Genomic DNA, 12,613 nt, shown 5'->3' with positions numbered 1-12,613 from the left:
CGAATCCCGTGGAAGTGTTGAGAAGAGTGTGTGGAGTGGATGATAGCAGTGGCCTCTCTCTCGCCTAATTTGTAGTAATTGGTAGCTCATTAGGTGAAGCAGGTCAGTGTCACAGGGAGCAGGCTGTCAGGGCACGAGGTTAATGACAGAGTGGAGACACAGACAGACAGATTAAAAACTCTGCTGCCTGCCATGCCTCTCCTCTGCCGGCTTGTCTCTAGCCAAAGGTCCAGATGTCCACCATATGCAGAGCTCTGAACATATCTATCCCAGCACTCATTTGAAGCCTTCAATGCAAAGTGGCTGCTTTATGATGTGACGGTGACCATCTTTTCAGATTACTTGAAAGATGCAACTTAACAGGAACTTGGTACGGAACTGGTTTACAGGAAGTTGTTACTTTTGGTCTGTGGTCTATTTGCAGTGGGAGATTCGACTCAACTGGTTGCCAACTGGCTGTATTCTGGTTATACATTTCTATATAAAAGCATTTCCTGTCATTTTAGCATCACCTGATTTTACAGTTAAATTGCAGTCCTGTAGCAACTATGTTACTGTTTGTGTATGAATTTATACATTTCTGTTTGAAATCTTGAATGACTGCGAATGCATACAGTCAGTGTATGGAAAGCCAGAATTTGCCAGATTAGATTATAACAAGCAAATCGCATGTAACTGCCAACTCGGCCCCATTCAACTGCAAACTGATAGTAAACTGATTCTGTCTTAGCACAACTTTATCGCCATCTTGGCTCACCAAAGTTGCTTCGAAACCGGCAACAGACTGCGAGTGGTCGCAGATCTGGTTCCCAATTTTGAAGCAACTATTTCAAAGGCAACATGCTTTGAAGCATGGCCGCAAAAATTTCGATCCCGCTGCCGTCTCCAACTGCTGTTTTCCATAGATTGCAGCATTATTAACTACAGTTATAAAGGCAGAGACAACTACAGTAGTTCTCAATCAGCAATCTACTTTAATGTCTATGTCTATAAATGTGTATCAGAAAGTACTCCAAATGTAGTGAATTTTAAACATCATCATCATCGTCATATTATAATGATGGTAGCTTATGTAGGTCTGTACAATGCAAATCACACAGATCAGGAAATACATATATATTTAATATATTTAAGTAAAAGTAAATTGCAAGTGCACACAAGGTCACGTTGCACGTTCCTCAGAGTTTTTCTTATTTGCATGTCATGCAACACCCATCCATACAGCCTGTAAAAAGAAGACTAAATAAACATATACATTTATTATTCAATATTTTTAATCTTTTAGAAACATTTTTGTTGTCTGACTATATACAATAGCTCAAAGAATGTCTAAGCATGAGTGAAATGAACAAGTACTGCAGGCCTGGCAAAATCGCCCGCAGGTTGGGTTTTTGCTTGACCTTTAAATGATGAGAAACAGGAAAGAGGGAAAAAGTACGCAAATTTGGTTTAGAAAGAAAGATGAGCAGGACTGGAGAGCTAAAACAGAAACGTAATTTAGAGCTGATTATTATTTTGTGAGATGTCTGTGATTTACAGGAAGACTTGATGCAGCTTGATGCATGGTCATGCTTGAAAATATGAGACAGAATCAGTGGGTTAGGGCAGCTATCTATTTCCCCAGAAATGACCACGGCATACATTAAGTGACATCTATTAGAACGAGGCTGCGTGAACCTGATAGTGAGACGACAGTAAGAAATACAGACCTAAGGCTGAGAGAACAGCGGCGAACCACATGCAGGTGATTTGAACGTTAGATGGAGTCCCATCAGTCCTAGTGGAGGATGTGTGTGTTTGAGGCCACTCTGTGGGAGGACAAACCTGTTTCTAATGTATCAAATAAAGAGAGTAACTGTGTAACTTAAGAGTGACGGCGAAATGAACGAAACTGAGCTTGTAAAAGCTCCTATGGTTATGTAAATCTAGCCCAAGAATCTTTTTATATTTATCCACCTTACGTAGGCCTTTTCCCATCACAACTTGGAATGGATTACTGTACCTAATTTAGATTGTGTTTCATCAATTTTCTTTTGCAAAGATTCAAACCTCTGGCAGGAATTGTGGGTAATTATCAGCTGCCAGTTTCCCAGACATAATCGGGTACTTTTGACAGGTGAGTTATTAAAATGTCCTCTGTACCTGATAAACATATTAATTTATTTCAAGATAGATAATTTCATCAATGCTGGAGTCACATCATATATGGGGTAGACGATACCCTCTCCGTTTTAATTATACAAATATCACAGTCGTCAGAATGACGGATTTTTAGACATTTAGATCCTTCATTGCTGCTTCTTCCCTGGGATGCTTTGATTAAAAGAGCAACACTGCTCTCACAGTTGCACTGAAGAGCTGAGGGCATTTTATTCATGATAATCCAACAGTTATTTACAGAGAAAACTGCCCTGAATCAGATCTTATCCAGCTTCCTTTTTTTTCAGGCTAATTTATTCAGAAGAAACATTTAGCCTTCAGCCATCCCTCACTTACAACAGCTCTTAAAGATAATCAATAATTTACTTAAACATGGGCCTAGTGTAAGTTTTCGTGTTTTCATTATTCACTGTGTCCTGTTAATGATTCTGAGTAAGTCGTCTTAAAAGGTTAAAATGAACATACCCATTAAATAAAAACAAACATGTTTGCAAATGTAAGACATAAGAGCTCTCTGTAGGTCCGGCTTGTACAAATCTTAACATCTGAGGGAGGAAAGATACTGGACTTTATAGAGGCTAACAATGGTAACAGCACTCCTTATTGACTGGCTTCTCTCTAACTATCCATTGTGACTTACAGCTCCAAAAAAGATTATTAGGGACACATTAAAATTTACACATTTACTTGACAAAAGATAGGTGGGTCAAAGATGTGCCCACACATTCGAGATTGGATCACAAAGCATCATAGTCATCGTTTAAACTTCTTTTTGGGAGAATCAAGTGTAATAAGCTCTTAATGTAACTTCTTTCCCTAAATGAAAATAAAAATCTTGCTACTTTTGGTAAGCTAAACAGAGATATACACCTTCTCCTGCTGATATTAAATTGGTAATAGAGCTAAGATGCACCAAAAAGAAAGTTTGATATGCTCGTAGGTTTTACAAAATCAGGTTATAAAATTGTAGACCCGAGGTGCTGCGTTGTCCCAGGAGGGGGTTATGCAATTTGTCAGAACTTGTGAAGAAAATTTGGCTAGCTCAGAAAAAAAAGCATCAAGCTAAAGAGAGACATATTCTGCAAAAAGAGGCTCTTCACTTTACAGCGACAGTGGTAGGTATTGCTGCTCATTTAGCTCCAGGAGATGATGATGTTCATAACAAACAGAAAGAGAGGGAAGAGCACGAGCTTCAGTGAGTGAAAAGACGATTCCCCCTGGTAGATCCAAATGGCTCACATTGTAAAACAGCCAACCCATCACAGCAGTATGTGGATGAGTGTAAACACCCAGCTTTGTACATCTAACTCACAGTTTGCATCTTTATTCTTGAGTCAGAACTCGCAGTCTGCTGCTTTACATTTTTTGCATTATGCAGCATGGCAATCAGTGCTGCCTTAAATACATTACAACAAACTGCTTGTATGTCTCGCTGAGAGATGAACAAGACAACTGCACTCATTCACTGAGTGTTCTGAGTGTGACTTTTCCTGCAGAAAGCTGACGAGATGAGAAAAGAAGACAATTCAAAAACAGTAGGTGCGTTAACATTTCCCTGGTGTGGAGCTACTGTGTTCCTGTTGTAATGCTTTCCTGGCCACAGTGGAAGCTGTGTTTGGAGTATGGTGACCCTGCATCAGTGGACCTCGTTGTGCGTGTCCACACAGCTGTGTAGCCTCTGTGCAGGCATTGTCCTACAGACTCAGATCTTGTTCCTGGACAAAGAAGATACATGAGATTAACTCAGATGTTTATACAGCTCATCAGCTGTGTTAGTTTTAGCAGACACACACACACACACACACACACACACACACACACACACACACACACACACACACACACACACACACACACACACACACACAGATTCTGAGCCATACCATTAAATTAGTGATCCCAGAAAAACGTGTAAAATGCTGTTGTTACGCTGGTTTTTGTACAGAGTAAACAAAATGAGATATGATACATTAATACTGAGTTTAAACAGTATACGCTGACAGTAGAAAACTGTATGCATTTTAGTTTTAGCTTAATTTTAATGGACATCTATGGCAGTGATACGGTGGTGTCTATTACAACAACGACACAAGCTCAGTCATGTCTGAAAGTGAGAGCCTCAGATGATGATTTAGTAAAAAGGCAGCTACTTTAACAACCTATTTTTCAAAGCACAATGCTCTGAAAAATATACAAGAAAACTGTTACTGATAAAATACAAAAAATCAACTAAGGCAAAACCACACAACCAAGTACAACCAAGTATATGGAGGCACACAAAAAGGACATATATATTTTTACTTACGGTTTCCAATCTGGGCACAACTTTTGTACTTACATTTGACTCTGTCTCTATTAAAGATAGTTTTGTCACATGGAGCTAACTCCACATGGTTGGAGTTACACAACCCCAGATGAGGTCAAAAGTTAAAGTGTTGAACCTAGAATCCTCTGATCTGTAGTCAGATGTATTATCCATCGCACCACTGGACTGGGCCACAGTAATGCTGTATCACTACAATAGATTCACACTTTAAATGAAGCCATCTGTCATCATTGACAGTAGCTCATTGGAAAATAAGAAGATATTAAATGCCATTCACTTTAATTGGGGTAATTGCTGCCTGGAAGTTATAATAGTCGATAAAATGTTGCTCTGTGTGTGTTTTTATCGACCACATCATCATAAATAACATTATGGCAAATTTCCTTGAAATATCTTGATATCATTTTGAGGTTACATAAGAGACCCTAGGCAGCAGTTTCCTTGAACTTTGCCAAAAAAAATGAATGTGTTTCTCTAAATATAGAACTATGAAAGTTTGTTAAGCAGCGTACTGTTTATACCACTTTTGAACTTAGCATTAAGTTGATTCCAGAATGAGTAAGTTACAATTAAAAAACACACACACATATACAGAAAACTTAAAAACAAAAATATTTTAGTGTCTTGAAATGGCAACCTCATCTTTTTTAAAGATGCAAAGTGAATACTGGATTTCAGATATTGGCTAACGACAAACAAACGGGCATATCTTCCTGTTTTGGGGCTTTGGGGAATACATTTGAACCGAGACAAATTAACAGTTTCATTTGCAACTTTGTTTGTTAACACGATACACTGCTGAGTCAATTTCCCATTAAGGGTCGTCTTCTTCTGAAAATCCTTGCAATTTGGAGCTCTGCGGATATGGGATTTCCTGCTTGAGGTGACCTCGGCGGACCAGGCCTTGGCCCGAAGGAACGTGATTGACAGGTAAGGTTGACCTCATCTGTGGTGGTGGGTCCCTGAAGACTGATCACTATCACACAACATGGGACAGATGGGATGAAGCCATCACCAGCAACATCACTGGAGGGACGCCACAACACCTCAGGGCTTCCTCATCCTCTCATTTACTTTTTTTTTTTTTAGCAGTTTCCTTTTTCTATGGCTTTCTTTGATTCTCTACCTTCCTCAATAACTCACACTTTTTTGATTTCTTCATTCCTTTTTCAATTTGTTTTCTATCACACCACTTAACATGATACATCTTAAGCCTCTAAATGCTGATAAATGGCAAAAAACCTTCACATCACACATCAAGTGGCTTCTGAAAATTCACTTAAAAACTGCTGCAAACACAGGCAAGTTGCAAGGTAATAACTTGATAATAAACAGTCAAGTTTGAAATGAAAGTAGAACATAAGGTCTGCGCTGATCATTAGGTATCAATTAATCACTCAATTATCTAAATGGTTAAGTGTGTGCGTTAAGGCAGACAGGATCTAAGACTTCAACATCAGTTAAAACAGTCTAATGAACTGAGCTGAATTCATCATGAAACACCGAATAATTAGCAACTGTGTCTTAGGGGAAAACTTCAAAAGAAACCTCAAAGTGGTTATGTTTAGTGAAGCTTTCCCTTCAAAAGCAGAACATAAACATACCGCTTAAGACTACACAGGCAGGAAAAGCTGTCCCCCATGCCTTTCATTTACAGCAATAAATAATGATTCATCACCAAAAAAGTTTAGAGAGGGTGTATTTGTTTGCATCAGAAGACGGTGACCTTTGTGGCGTTGTTTGGAGATTAAAGTGACACAGCAGACAAACATGTTCAGAATCAACAAATTAACATAAAAACCAGCCTGTCATAGCTTTGGTTGACAGGAAGGAGAGTTAAGTTTGTTGTTTTTCTTTTTGTTTTTTTTGTAAAGCTCTGCTGGGACCTGGTGCAGTGGCACACATGGCAGCAGAGCTAAGAGACTGAAGGTTCACTGGTGGCTTCACTGCTGGGGACCGCACCGTAATTAAAATGACACAAACAAAGTGAATCTAATTAGGAATCCCTCCGCTCTAGCTCGTTAGCGCCCGACACTGCTAAATTATTTTCCTCCATGGAAATAAATGAGGCCACTTGTCTTTGCAGATTTGGGGGCTGCGAGGTGCTCAGGGAAGCAGCGCACGCTGAAAGTAATTATTGAAGTGTAACTAGCAGATCCCTGCCTGCGCCTCGACCCAAACTCTTATGCGCTCGCATATGCTGACATCTATATTGGTCAGCAGCAGAGTGACATGTCTGTACAATCACAGACCTGAAAGCACTTGTTTTGCTGGCTAACACAGGTCTCCCTCTTTATGTGGGCCCAATGAGTAGGTGTTTGTGAGAACGTGAGATTTCCAGCTCTCCCATCCACCACCTGCGTTCCATTACACAGAAAACACATAGCTCATCAGAAACAGTTGGACCTCCTCAGTGTTTCTGTCTGTCCGTGGTCTGGCTTTCTGTCTCACACCTACACTCAATCATTCACACACACACGCACACACGAGCACACTTTCTTTGCCTTATTTCACGTCCACACCACTCAGACCCCCCACACTCACCCTTAGTTGGTGTAGTGAGGTAAGTGAATCCAGTGGCTGATAGTTTTGAGGGAGCCAGGGGAGCCATTGAGAGCCCATTAGGAGGTTAAGTGGAGGAAGCTCTCCATTGTTCTGCTGTTTGATTCCTGCCCTGTGACCCACACTCCCCTGGCCAGAGCATGGGAAACCCTGTTAGTGATGATGAGGGGGGATAAAAGATGGCCACACGTGCATGAGTGTACACATACACACACACACACTCGTACACAGCTCACACTGAGAGTTGACGCGAGGCTGGAACAGTACAGAGCACTGACAGTTAGATGACTCTCTGCGGACCCGCTGGCTGTCTGTAAGGGCAGCAAGGTTTTCCGGCCAGACGACAGTAGCAGTGCACAAGGCCAACAAAAGGGCAAATCCAGAACTTACTGAAAATTAACGCTTTTCTAATAAGATCCTTGAGTGGGATTTATGAAAATTTATTAATGCAGAATTATTTTTTTAATTAATGCTGTCAAGTCTGACTCATTATTGTCTAGTTACCAAGTTGTAGAAAATCCCTTTGATCAGTGTTTATTTTCCTCCTTGGTCTTTTGAGCTCTTTATTTTATTGTGAAAAGCCCTCCAACACACCATTTGATCAGTAACCACATGAAAAATACTGATGGATGAAACATAAGAGCCACAATAGCGTCTCTGAGAGGCTGTACTCAGACACTTTGAGATAAATTCTAACATTAGCATGTTAATGCGCATGTAGTGACAGCGCTAAGCTACTATCAGCGGCTCCCTTAGTCACAAGAGGTCGGGACAGAGGGTAGCTCTGCATATTTGATTTAGCAGATTTTTATGGATGCCCTCCCTGACGCCATTATATTTCTGGGATCAAACCAGTGACCACTACAGTATGGAGCCACCAATGTAGTGACGGTACTAATGTGCAAATATTTACCAGGTATAATGTCCATTTTAGTTCAGTTTGATTGCTAACATTACCTGGTATTACAGTTTTTTCTGAATGCTTAAACCCTAACTGTGATTCCTGTAGCACAATCTCTAAAACTATTCAGACTTATAGCAAAACCACTCACTGAGTTTGCAAAACTAAAAGCACATAAACTGCTTTGCACTCAGTTTGCAATTTTGTAACACACACTTTGCAAAACGGTAGGCACAATTCACTGCACAACACTCAATTACCAAATTTCCAACACACTCCTAGCAAAAGTATACACATGTATGGCTATCATTAACACTAATTTGCCAACTGTCTGGCACACTTTCACATGTCAAAACTTTTTTAGATAATTCGTTCACTTTGCAATCAGCCTAAGCACTATAATACAGGTAAGCTGTGTGTGCGGAGTACAATGGAGGGAGCAGAAAGAGTGAGAAGTAGAGGAGGCCGAGGAAGAGGACGTGGAGGTGAAGAAGTAGGATGAAGAGGACGACAAGGACAAGGAGGAGCAAGAGGAAGACGAGGAGGGGGGAGAGGAAGATGAGGAGGGGGGAGAGGAAGGGTAGGAAGAGTAAGAAATAGAATTGCTGATGACATCAGAGCTACAATAGTGGACCATGTAATCAACCGTGGAATGACCCTGAGGGTAGCTGGCCAATGGGTCCAGCCTAACTCGAGCCGCTACACTGTAGCAAGTACCATAAGGACATCTTGAAATGAGAATCGGTTAGCACAGTCACTTCGCACAAAGATTTGTAGCACTGCCATATGCCAATGAGAAACACACCAATACCATTGATGTAAAAATACTGAAATTGTTACTTTACAGAATTGCTAGATGACCAGATGCTGGGGGCAGAGGAAGCATGTTCACTGCAGACCAAGTAACCCATATAGTCATTATGGCGATTGCAAATAATCTTATACTTGGAAATAAACACTTGTGTTTGTTTTGATGTGTTTCAAGTACACAAGTACTTGAAGTTTGGATCCCTCTATGCTTATGGATCTATGACAGAAGTATGAGCTCAAACTGACATAGCCTACCTTGTGCACAGAGAAAGCAAAAGCCAGATGTGTTTTGTATTCATACCATCAGTGTGCAGTTGGCGCATTGTGTGCTTAGTAGATGATGGCTTGTGTGTACTGTTTGATATGGAAACACCATTTTTACGAAGGTGTGAAGGGTTAATCTAGCTGTGTTTGCTTTTGCAAGAGAACTACAATGTTTTGATGATTGGGTGACAGGTTTTCTTATTTGTGTGAAGAGTTTTGCAAAATTAGCCAATAGTTACAAAAAATGTGCTTAAGCAATCAGAAAAAACTGTAAGTAATGAAAGTTGGGTTAATTACTGTAGTAAGAAAATCCAACTATTTTGTGGTGTGCTGCCAGCATTTTACTATCAGAACCAGATGTTTTTTTTAATGGAAATGTTGGACCCGATTCTACGTTAGGCACTAGTATGACTGATCAATTGCTGGAAAAGGTATGCAGGGGCAGACTGGCTATCCTATCTAGTATCTATCTTGGAAATGTCAAGTAAGTTAGAAGTGACTTTCAGTCATAGACGTCACAGAAAAACCAGTCTAATTACAATGTATCCTCTGGGAACCATGAATGTCATATTAAGTTTCATTCTAATGTTGAGATATTTCACATAAGTTGTGGACAGATCAACAAAGCCCGCTTTGTAAAAGGGCTTTAATATGAAGATTTGGTACCAGAATAACATAAAATAATATCAAACAACATAAGAGAAAATACTGGAGATGCATCGAGCAGAGTTTGAAAAGAATCAATTCAAGAACATCGGATTACATGTAAAAACCCCCAAAACAAAACACGTGTTTGAGCAGCTTAGGAGGACTTCTGATTTTTCCTTAGTCCTACTCATTGATTTGTGGATTAACCTTCCTCTTTAATGCTCTATTGTGGTTTTAGCTCTTTAAATCTTGTTGAGGTGGATCTCATTTAGGGAAACTGAGTGGAGGTTGGGTTGCACAGCAGGAGAAGGTGATGGGTGGTGGATGAAAACAAGGTTAAGTTGGAAAGAGAGGCACAGGTGGACAAAGAGGAGGACCAGACAACAACGTGGAAGATAGCAGTGGAGTATGTGGGAGAAAAGGGGAGGAGGGGGAAGGACATGAGGCTGGATGTCTTGTTTGGCTGATAGTAATCTGACAGCTATTAGAGAGGGGAGAGTCAGAGACCTGCTGGCTTGGGGTGGTGGGTGGTAGTGGTGGAGTTTGGGGGTGGTATATTGGTGGCGTTGGGATGATGTGATATATGCTCTCTTTCACACTGACACCAGCCTGAGTCTGTGTGTGTATGTGTGTGTGTGCCTATATTACTTCATTCTTCTACATTCAATTCTCTCTTACCCTCAATGGCCTCTCTCTCGTCTCTTCCCTCCCTCCATTTCTCGCTCTCTCTCCTTCCTCCCCTCTGTCACCTCCCCCAATCTCCCCTCTTTCTCCGGTGATGTGGGTGCCACTGTACATTTCAGTGTCTCACCATGTTACAAGGCTTGCCCTTAATTTGACAGTGTCACAGGGATCCATCTTCATTCTCTTACTCTTTTCATAATCTGATCCTCTTCCTCTAGCATGCAATTAGTGCCCCTCCCCTTTTTTCCCTCCTCCCATTGCTCCGTCCTCGGTCTCCTCGCTGCCCCCCCCGAGCGGCGTGCCGCTGCCCCCTCTGAGCGGCCCGGATGATTGCTACAGCTTTCCCTGTGCAATCCATTTAGAGCCGGGGCCCTGTAATGAATATGTACATTGAGAGGGACCTCGGCAGGGGGGAGGGTCACGAGCAATCAACCTTGAATTCAATTATGCCAGTGAAGGTTAATGACTGTGCTCAGTGGTCAGAGGCACGCGCCACATCGCCCATTAAAGCAGCTTGTCAGAACTGACAACGTGGGGGCAGGGATGCGCTGGCTCGGAGGGAGAGTGTGGCTGGGTGAGAGAGGTGGGAGAAAGATATAGGTGAGGGGAAGGAGGAGGGGGGCAGAGAAAACAAGCAAGAGGGATGAAAAAGAGTTTGCAGCGTGGATGTGCGCTGGAGGGGTGGAGAGGGAGACAGAGCGAGCCGGCGAGCAGGGGAGGAGTCATGTGACACACGCAGCCAGATAGATGGACAGATAGATAAAACGGTGTCAGTTAGAGGTGCTAGATTACATTGAGTTCTCCCGGACAAATCAGATTGTAAAGTTCGCCAACCTCTCCCCCCCTTCCTCCTCCGACTGCCTCCCCCGGGGTGAAGCTGAGCGCGGTAGCTGTAATATGATTAGTCTACATAAAGACGTGTCTGGAGTGTAATTCACTGCTCACTAATGAGGCCCTGTCTGAACCCAGGACAGATGAATCCCCCTGGTGGCACATGCTCACCTGCTGCCTGAATCCCCCCAACACCACCACCACCCTCCCTCTGTCAGACCCCTCCGTGCCTCCGCGTGCCCGCTTCCTCACCTTTACTTCCAGTGCCTCACCTTCACCTCAACCTCATAAATTCACCTAAGTTGCTCACATGTTGTGTCTCATCTGTTTCTCTAAACTGTGTACTGGTCTTCATTTTAACCAACGATCATTTTACCAGAGCTGTCTGTAAATATTTGCTGTCCATGATGAGTCTCAAGTTCAGAGAGAAGGAAAAAAATAAATATTTCTCAAGGCTTACTAGTCAGTTGCATATCATCAAAATCTCCAAGTGGTGACCATAAAGGACGTGCCATCTAAACAAAATAAGCTTCCGATGTCTGTTTTGTTTTTAATAGAGACGGGATTTGATCAGGTTGGCACTAGTTTTTTTCTTTTTCTTTCATCTAGACAAGTGGAGGATAACAAAATCAAGTCCCAGTCAGTCAGGGCCAAATCAAGTATTAAGTCATCATTTTGTGACTTAAGTCGTAGTGACACAAGTTTATGTTAAATGCCCTGCATCATATTTTCCATCTTTTCACCCACAAGGCCAAAATACTGGACCGCACCTTTAATGCCTGAACTCAGGTATTTCCAATTCCATTGCTGCATGTGTAGGAAATCAAGCATCTAACCATGCAGTCTGCCTTTACAAAAATTTGCAAAAGAATGGGTCGTTCTAATAAGCTCACTGAATTTAAGCATGATACTGTGAAAGGATTCCACCAGTGCAAAAAGTCAGTTTGTGAAATTTCCTAGGTGGTGCTGGTTTAGCTCACTGGGCTGAGCAGATGACCCCATATGTCATAAGGCTACCGCAGAGGCCTGGGTTTGAATATGCTCTAAGGTCATTTGCTCTGTGTCTATCTCCTAACTTTTCTGTCTTTTCCTATTGAATAAAGGTAATAAAAAATAAATTTCCCCTTTAGATATTCCACAATCAACTCTATGTGGTATTATTGCAAAGTGAAAGTGTTTAGGAAATAACAGCAATTCAGCTACAAAGTGGCTACTTCAAGCAAGGTGCATAGTGCATAAATGTTACACTGTTACTCCATAACCGCAGAACTCTAAACCTCCCCCGGCATTAACATCAACAAAAAATCTGTGCAGTGGGAGCTTCATGGCATGGCTTTCCATGGCTGATCAGCTACTATAGTTGTATAGGGGCACAATGCTTTTGCCTATATAGTGCTCACTCCTGTTCCTACTTGTATAATACATAT

General features: G+C 41.6%; 1 long non-coding RNA gene across 1 annotated transcript in view; it reads right to left on the bottom strand.

Annotated features, from left to right (window-relative positions):
* Positions 1-2,828: 2,828 nt before the first annotated feature.
* The window catches only part of LOC145419955 (uncharacterized), a 76,618-nt gene continuing 66,833 nt past the window's right edge, over positions 2,829-12,613 (bottom strand). Inside the window, exon 3 of the long non-coding RNA XR_013901223.1 lies at positions 2,829-3,875. This is a non-coding gene — a long non-coding RNA (uncharacterized LOC145419955). The remainder of the gene's footprint in view (positions 3,876-12,613) is intronic.

The sequence above is a fragment of the Astatotilapia calliptera genome, chromosome 14, assembly GCF_964374335.1.
Source record: "Astatotilapia calliptera chromosome 14, fAstCal68.1, whole genome shotgun sequence".
NCBI classification, from domain to species: Eukaryota; Metazoa; Chordata; class Actinopteri; order Cichliformes; family Cichlidae; genus Astatotilapia; species Astatotilapia calliptera.
This window is presented reverse-complemented; position numbering and strand designations above follow the sequence as displayed.